Source organism: Canis aureus, chromosome 25, assembly GCF_053574225.1.
Source record: "Canis aureus isolate CA01 chromosome 25, VMU_Caureus_v.1.0, whole genome shotgun sequence".
Lineage (NCBI taxonomy): Eukaryota > Metazoa > Chordata > Mammalia > Carnivora > Canidae > Canis > Canis aureus.
Window position 1 is genome coordinate 11,192,349 of NC_135635.1, and position 8,802 is coordinate 11,201,150.

At 40.2% G+C, this 8,802-nt stretch overlaps 1 long non-coding RNA gene across 4 annotated transcripts in view; it reads right to left on the reverse strand.

Annotated features, from left to right (window-relative positions):
* Nucleotides 1–8,388, reverse strand: part of LOC144296973 (uncharacterized) — a 333,399-nt gene extending 325,011 nt beyond the window's left edge. For all 4 annotated transcript variants that reach the window (XR_013363944.1, XR_013363946.1, XR_013363943.1 and 1 more), the window contains exon 1: nucleotides 8,258–8,388. This is a non-coding gene — a long non-coding RNA (uncharacterized LOC144296973). The remainder of the gene's footprint in view (nucleotides 1–8,257) is intronic.
* Between the last annotated feature and the right edge of the window lie 414 nt (nucleotides 8,389–8,802).

An 8,802-nucleotide genomic window follows, 5' to 3' on the forward strand; every position in this document is an offset into this window, starting at 1 on the left:
TTTCACATTTTTATTTTCATCTCCCCAGATAAGGTCAACAAACAATGACATCCAGGAGATTAATTTATATATTGCAATATTTTGGAAGGCAAACTGGCACAGTGGACTTCAGGCTGTGAAAAACCAGGGTCGGGCAGCCCGGGTGGCTCAGTGGTTTAGCACCACCTTCAACCCAGGGCGTGATCCTGGAGACCCAGGATCGAGTCCCACATCAGGCTCCCTGCATGGAGCCTGCTTCTCCCTCTGCCTGTGTCTCCGCCTCTCTCTCTCTCTCTCTCTCTGTCTCTCATGAATAAATAAATAAAATCTTTAAAACAAACAAACAAACAAACAATCGGGGTCTAAGCCCAGCTCCACCACTTACTAGAGGGCTAATCTCAGGCAAGTTATTTAACCTTGGAGAATTATTGGGAGTTTATGTGGAACAATACAGAATGGCAACTAACATGATGACCTGTGCCTTTAGACTTTTGAGCATAGACATCAAGGACAGGTCTAACACTTGTGGGGACTTGGGAAAGTTTCTTTACCTTCTCTGGACCCCAATTTCATCATCTAAAAAATAGAGATACTTTACCTACTTCACAGGGTTGTTTCAAGGACCAAAATAGTTCATAGACAAATGCTTGGAACAGTGACTGCCACTAGTTAGGATTAAGAAGCACCTGTAGTGGTGAAAAGAAACTAGAAGAAAGTGAGACTCATGGTAAGTGAGCCTAAAACTAGGAAAAGGTGAGAGGGATGTGGAAGTAGGTTTCTGGGAACCAAGACAAAAAACATAAAGAGAAGAGAAGAGGAAAATCAGGAAACAGAGTTACCTAGAGCCAGAAATCTATCACCGGTTAGTAAAAAATAAGGAGAGATAATGAAGAAAACACCCAAAGTAAAGGAAATGAGAGACCATACAGTCCCAGAGAGAGAAAATTAAAGACAGTGGCTTCCTGGTGATTTTCAGTTCGTTTGCAACAATCTATAACTCATTTCTGTGAGATATCTCTGCATTATTTCAACAACAAAAAAACTTTTTGAATACCTTTAAAGTGAAGAAACTGGACAAAATTACCTCAGCCAGGCGATCACATTCACCATCAACAATAAGTCACGTTGACAGCATATAACTTTGGCGTGATGTGATGACCACGGAACTTTATGTTTGTGGTCTTCTTCCCAAAACATATAACCCCAAAGTAAAAGAAAAACACCAGACAAACCTCAGGTGAGGAATATTCTGCAAACTATCAGACCAGTACTCCTCAAAACTGCCATGGTTGTGAAAAACAAGGAAAGTTCGTGAAACCATCACGACTAAGATGAGTCCAAAGAGACATGATGGGTACATGTAATGTGGTATCCTGGATAGGATCCTCAAACAGAAAAAGGATATTAGGTGAAAACGAAGGAAATATGAATAAACTATGGAGTTTAATTAATAATAATGTCAACATTAATGTATTAACTGTAACAAATTATACTATCAGTATATTAGCAATAAGGGAAACTGAGTGCTGAATATAAGGGAACTCTGTACTAATTGCATAATTTTCTGTCTAAAGTGTTATAAAATAAAAATTTTATTTTAAGAAAACCCCCCTTTTGTTCCTTGCCCTAGACTGAGGTAGGTCTAAGCTAGCAATCAAACCACCGGTGGCTCTATCAGGTCAAAACCTACCATTGGCATAATCTGTCAGGGTGACTTTGAACAGGTTACTTAAAATCACTGAGCTACTTTACTCATTTATAAAATGGACAGAATGCATTATAAGATTTGCTAAAAAGGATTAAATGGTTCAGTGTGTGGAAAGAGTAAGCGTGTATTAAAAATAACTCTCATTATTATTTAAAGGCACATTACCTACTACATGGAAGGTACTCAACAAATATTATTTTTTATCCCTCTTTATAACACACATATAACCACCTAGAGTATCAACAGGTTTCAAATTGTTGTCTCTACAATCTCTCTTTATTTAAACAAGCAAAGTATACATACTCTATGTAAAATGTTACCCTAGACTCAGAGTAATGCATCTGTTGAAGGAATCTGCTGTGGAGAGGGATGCACTACATCCCCAGACATATAACCAGGGCCCACAGCTGACAGTGTATCATGGGCTGGCCTCTGTCCCTTTTATCTTTTCTTCACCCCAGGTTGAGCTGGCCCCAGCCTTGTCCACTTGTAAAATATGCCAGTGATTCCACATGGTCTGGCCCCCTATTACACCACTAAACAAGGGGAGTTAAGTGGGGTGAGGGATAAATATGTTATTAGGACTGCACATGGAATTTGAATTTTAAAAAACCTTCTTATAATGATTTCTTAAAAAGCCAACATTCTAACAAATGTCATTAATGTGCCTTTTGTATTATTCAGGAAAATATAAGCATAGAAAAGGAGGAAAGTAATATTTTACTACCTTTTTACTATTTTTATAAGGGAATGTACTTTCTTATAAGCACAAAACGTGATCTAGTTAACTCGTTTTCAATATCATACAAAATACACAGCGAACGAAAAAGAAAAATATTTCCAAGTTTGAAAAGTACATGTTCCCCTATCTTAACTCTGGTATTTAAAATTCTCAACATCATTTTGGTTTCTTTTATGTCAATAGACAATGTTTTTCGGGCTTGGTCTCAGCCCTGGCCCTATCAATTCTAATGTAATTCAGTTTCATTTAATTGCACGAACATTTGGAGAATGTAGAATATGTACTTGGCACAGTGCTAGACCTTGAGAGAACATTAAAGAGAAAAGACATGATCCCTGTCTTCAGGTGGCTTGTTATACAGCAGAGGAAATAAAATGTGAAGACAATTATTATATGTCCTGGCTAGAAGATGATGAGGGCTATAAAGGATGCTTATTCAAATTGCCACTACAGTCCCAAGGACAGAGAAGTTATTTACAACCAGAGATCAAGAAATTCACGAATAAGTGTTTGTCCTGAAAAACGAGCAGTATTTTGACTCCTAGAGAAGGAGTAGGAAGGTCCAAAAAGAATCCAAGCAGTGTAAGGATCTTCACGGAGCCAGCAAAGTAGAGTTTTTAATCAAGTTTTGTTTTAACCGTTAAATAATTAAATTTCACATCAACAGCACTTCGTTGCTTACTAAAGGCAATATCTCAATTTTGTTAGGTTTACCAGACATGATTCTTCTTTATTATTATAACTGGGTGATGCTCAGCATTCAACTTTGCCTTAATTCCTGGAGAAATTTCCTTTCTGGGTCTCTCCAACCTTTTATAGAAGAGATATGTGATGTCACTGTGTTTGTTCCTGTTATTCCATTTGCCAGGTTCAAGTTGTGTTTGTGTGAATAATTCATCATGACTCAGAAATCTGACTTTTAAAGAACCAGCACTATTGTGAAACAGGCAGTACATGCTCACCAGAGTTACCTTATTTAACATGACACTTCTAAACTGAAAAATCTAAAAAAAGATGCCTTCATAGAACTCAGGAAACTTGCCCCATCATTCTCACCGTCAACTGTCCTAACAGGTTCCAGTTCCTATTTAGTGTCAACCTTTTAGAGTTGTAAAATGTTTCAGTCATTCAGATATGAGACCTTAGGCAGATGCTTGAATCCCCCTGAATTTCAGTTTTTCATGTAAAACAGAAACCTGAGATGTCAACACGGAGTCAGAAAATTAATAGATCAGAACTGTAGAATCTGCTGAGAAGTCTACTTAGAAGTATAGCTGAACCTTAATCATTTTAAGAGATGTGTCTCTTAGATAATTCTCAAATTTCCCAAAACTATTTTGCGAAACATGGGTGGCAAAAAGGGCTCACCTAGGACCTACGAGACTTCCTGTGATAGTGCTATGGTCTCTAGTATGGCCTTGGAAAAGGAACTGTCATGGCTAAGAATGTCTGTGGTCTGCCTGGGGTAGATCCTAAGGACTCCCTGCTCACATCTATCCTGTCTGAGGATAGCTCCTCTGGGTAGAAATGGTCTTCCCTAAACTGTGACCAGATTTTTCCCCACTCCCCTATTCTAATGTGAGATCACTAAGAAAAATATAATTGTATTTGTATAATTGTATTTCAGGGAATTGTATCACAAGAGCTATGATACACTAAAATATCAGATCTATAATTCAACCAGCTATCTGTATAATTACGCTCAAAGCATACAGAATAGAAGAGGGAACAAAAGGGTCAGATTGAGTCTTGCAAGAACCGAGTCTTCTCTGCCTGAGTTGAGAAAGACTTCCCGGAGAAGACAGGATTTACTATAAAAACCAGGGGGCTCTATCTGCAGAGGGCTCATCTGGTTAAATTGAATCTGGCCAGGACATGAAATCAGAGAAACTCAAGTGAGCTACAATATAGGAACTCCAGGCAGGGAGGGCTTGACGTATTCTCCTTTATGTAGAATTAGCTGCACATGTCTTGCTCCTCTACTAAAGGGCAGGCTGCTTGAAGGCAAGAACCCTTATATTATTGAGCCTGGTACATGGTACTTAGTAGGTGTCCATTAATTGGAGCAATTCATATAGCCCCAGAGCTGGAATGGTTTGGAATCAGAGCACTGTTATTCATTTTTCCTTCTAGGATAGCGAGACTCTCTTCCCAGTCATGACCCTATGAAAGGAGAAGGATAATTCTTATTCTTATTAAGACTAGAACTGGAGTTTTTTCTCATCCTTCCCAGGTGCAAATGAGCCTGAATAGAAAACAGAAAGGCAAACACACATTGGGCTCCTCAAACAATGCACACAAGAATGTGCTCTTTTCCTCTTCAGGTCCCCATCTCATCCCACTTCACCCCACCCTTGTCAGGAAAGTCTGGGCTATATAGACTTAAATAATAATGCTAAATTTAGTTCCATTCACATTTACTGGGTACTGTAGTAGATTTTATCCTGTTGTTCCAAACATTGGTTATTCTTCCCTGTGAGAGAACTATACTTTCCCCACTGGAGCAGACTTAGCAGTCTGATTTGCTTTGGCAACGAAATGCAGGTGGAAGTAACTCTCTCCTCTGAGAAGAAGCTTTAAGGGCCAGTCTGTGATCCCACATTATCTCCTTTCCCTCAGCCATGAGACCTGCCACCTTCCAGATAAAAACTGCTCGTTAGTCCGGGTTCCAGACTAAATAGGATGTGGACCAGAGCACAGGCTGACCAACAGTGGACATATGGTGTGAACAAGAAAATAATTGTTTTTCTTACACAGCACCAAAGTATGAGGGTAGTTTATATTGCAGTGTAATAGCCTACTGCTATTGATACAAATACACTTTCTAAACAGCAGGAAATGTGCCATATGCTAGGTAAATAGCATCGACCATCATTATTTCTTCTTCTTTTTTAAGATTTTCTTGATTGATGGGCACTGAGTGGAGGGGGGGGGCATTCAATGGGATGAGCACTGGGTGTTATATGTTGGCAAATCAAACTCCAATAAAAAAAATCCAAAAAAAAGATTTTATTGATTGATTGATTGAGAGAGCAAGTGTGTGCATGTGAGGGGGGAAGGGAGAGAGAAAATCTCAAGCAGACTCTTACTGAGCACAGAGCCTGAGGCAGGGCTTAATGTCACCACCCTGGGATCATAACCTGAGCCAAAATCATGAGTTGGATGCTTAACGGACTGAGCCACCCAGGAACCCCATGAATCATCATTTCTAAGATTCCAATCAAGTTATGGAGACAGAGATATTCTCAGCAAAATATTACATGAGTCAGATTTGTGACAACAATCTCATAATCTCTCCTGATAAACTACCTTGAGAGAAAGTGGTATTGGGGCACATTGAAACTGATTGGGTAATACGGTCACTGTGACCAAAGAGTGGCATTTGGAGATTATAGTATCCAGGAGATTCTAGAGGGTGCTTTTTATTCACAAAGACTGGGTTGTTAGCATGTTCAGGTTTATATCATTTGTCCTAGTGGTATTAAGAATAGCATCTCCTTTCATGCATCCAAGTATCCCAGCTTAGGTGACAAATTATAATCACCCTAACAGTACTGTGACTACAGTTAGTTGGTTGTTAGCAGTCTAAGAATGGCATACCGAACAGGCCAGCTGAACCAGATAGAATAAAATATTCTAGACTGTCTGCTTATACCCATAGATCCCTACTAAGAAAGCAACCCAAGTGTCTCTTTCAGGGAAAAAAAAAAAAAAAAAGAAAGAAAAGAAAGAACGTTTATGCTTTTGCATTGAGACCCTAATTGTTCCTGATACCCTAGCCACAACTGATTAAACCTGAGAATATGCTGCCAAAGTTGACAGTATGGCCATACAGATCAATCACTTTCAGGTGATACATTCTGAAACTTACTTGTTCATTCATTACCTCTTTAATGAGTACCTACTGGGTACCTATTCTATGGCAGGTCTCCCATACTGAATGGTGAGTAGCACACTGGCCTTGCCATATGCGGCCTTGGGAAGTATGACAATGAGATGCACAGGGGGAATGAAGCAGCACCAGAAACATTTGGGCTCCCATCTGGAAGAGGTAACAAACAAGAGGGCACTTGAGCTGTTGTTAAATCAAAGCCCAATGGGCTATTGTTCCAAAACTTCTTACTTCCCACTGAATACCCCAGCCATTGAAGTGTTGGGACCCTATGTAACCAGCTTTGGGGCTGCTGAGGTGGTTTAACATACCTCCTGATTCCCACATATATCCTTGAAACCAACCCGCATCTAGGGTTGCCAAAGGTAGCAAATAAAAATACAACAGTCACCCCCCTTATCTACGATTTCACTTTCCTCACAATCAATTGTGGTTTGGAAATAGATGGCCCTTGTGACATATCCTCAGAAGGTCAATAGTAGCCTAATGTTAGGTCACAATGCTTATGTCAGTCAGTCATCTCACATCATTTCATCACACAGGCATTTTATCATCTCACGTCATCACAAGAAGAGTGAGTATGGAATGATAAGATATTTTGAGAGAGACCACATTCGCATAACTTTGATTGCATATTATGATTGGCTATTTTATCATTAGCTATTGTTGTTAATCTTTTACAATGCCTAGTTTATAAGTTAAACTTTATCATACATACATATGTATAGGAAAGAAACATAGTACATATAGGATTCAGTTCCATCTGTGGTTTCAGGCATCCAGTGGGAATCTTGGAATGTATTCCCTGGGGATAAGGAAGGGGGGTGGGGGGACACGATTCTACAGGATGCCAGTTATATTGGATTTCAGATAACTAATGAATACTTTTAAAAATATAAGTATGCCCATGCAATATCTGGGACATATTTATACTAAAAAATAGTTTGTTGTTTATCTTAAACTCAAACTTAACTGGGTGTCCTGGATTTTGTCTGGTAACCTTAACCCCATCATATAAGCAGGCATGAGCAGGACAGGAGGGTAGGGCACAGGGAGCACGGTTAGTGTAATGCCAGTAGTGCAAGGATTTTTTTTAAGACTTTATTTATTTATTCATGAAAGACACACAGAGAGAAAGGCAGAGACGTAGGCAGAGGGAGAAGCAGGCTCCAGGCAGGGAGCCTGATGTGGGACTCGATCCTGAGGCCGCGGATCATGCCCTGAGCCAGGTGCAGGTGCTCAACCGCTGAGCCACCCAGGCGTCCCAGTACAAGGATTTTATAGCAAGTCAGCCCTCATGCTGGTTCTGCTTTCACCATCCACAGGATCCATTTGAAAAATTCCCCACATTGAATTCCATTTCCAGAATCTGGGACTTCTCTTGTCCCTTCATTCCTAAGTTCTGATTTAGTCCCCTGAGTGATATCATTTAATGTAAGTTACATTCAAAATTTGGCTTTGCAATTACCTGTATATGTGGCCTTGGGCAAGTCTCTGAATCTCTCTGACACTTGGTTTTGTTGACTGAAACATGGGATTAATAATATCTTATAGGGTTGTTGAAAGATGGAAGTTTACTCAATCAATTAGCAAGTATTTACCAAGTGTTTTCTAGATGCCAGGCTCCCTGTTAAGTGACATGGGCCCTTTCCTCAAGGTACTCACAATCCAGTGGGAGACAGAAGTGAATAAGCAGATGAAATGCATTGTGATATGAACTGTGATTGGTGTACAGAATATTGTGAGCCAAGTGCCTGGCTCAGTTGCTCAATAAATGCTAGCTGATATTATTCTCCAGGGTCTCCCATGTCCAAGAGCTTAAGGGCTGCTCTGGTTCTCAGTCCTACAGTGAGCTCCACCCTCACCCCCAGCAAGTGTCTCTGACACCTTGGGCTACCTTTCCAGACCTCCACCCCTGCTGTTTTGTCCTACTCACCAGCCAGGAACTCCTGTTGCCTGCCTCTCTAGGGCCCTCCTGACACTGACTTCCCTGACCCAGTGGCTCCATCAGTCTGACTTCCAGGGACCAGGCATCCACAGCAGAGCTTGACCAAGTGAGGACAATTCCCACTGTACCATTTCACTTAGGCAAAAAATATGCCTGTGTCATAAAGCAGTTCCTGTTTTAGCAAGACCTTGTAAATGTGGGCAATCACTATGTGACAAGCATAGTGTTGATGTTAAAGATTTATAAGAGTGTCAGAGATGGAAATAAAATATGATCCAGGTTTTCCAACCGGGAACTGTGTCTATTCATGGAGCAACCTCTTTAATTCTACTTCAACTTTCTAGTTTCTGGGTTGGCTCAAGCAATGTCAAAACCTGTGTCTGCAGCACCGGCAGCTTGAGTGTGGGAGTGTCAGTGCAGATCTATTTCTGTGGCAAGTTCAGTACAGGCTGAATTTAAAATATGAAAAACAAAAGTGAGGCTCATGACTATTCCACCAAAAGAGGGAAAAGAAACATAGGACTTCTACAGGA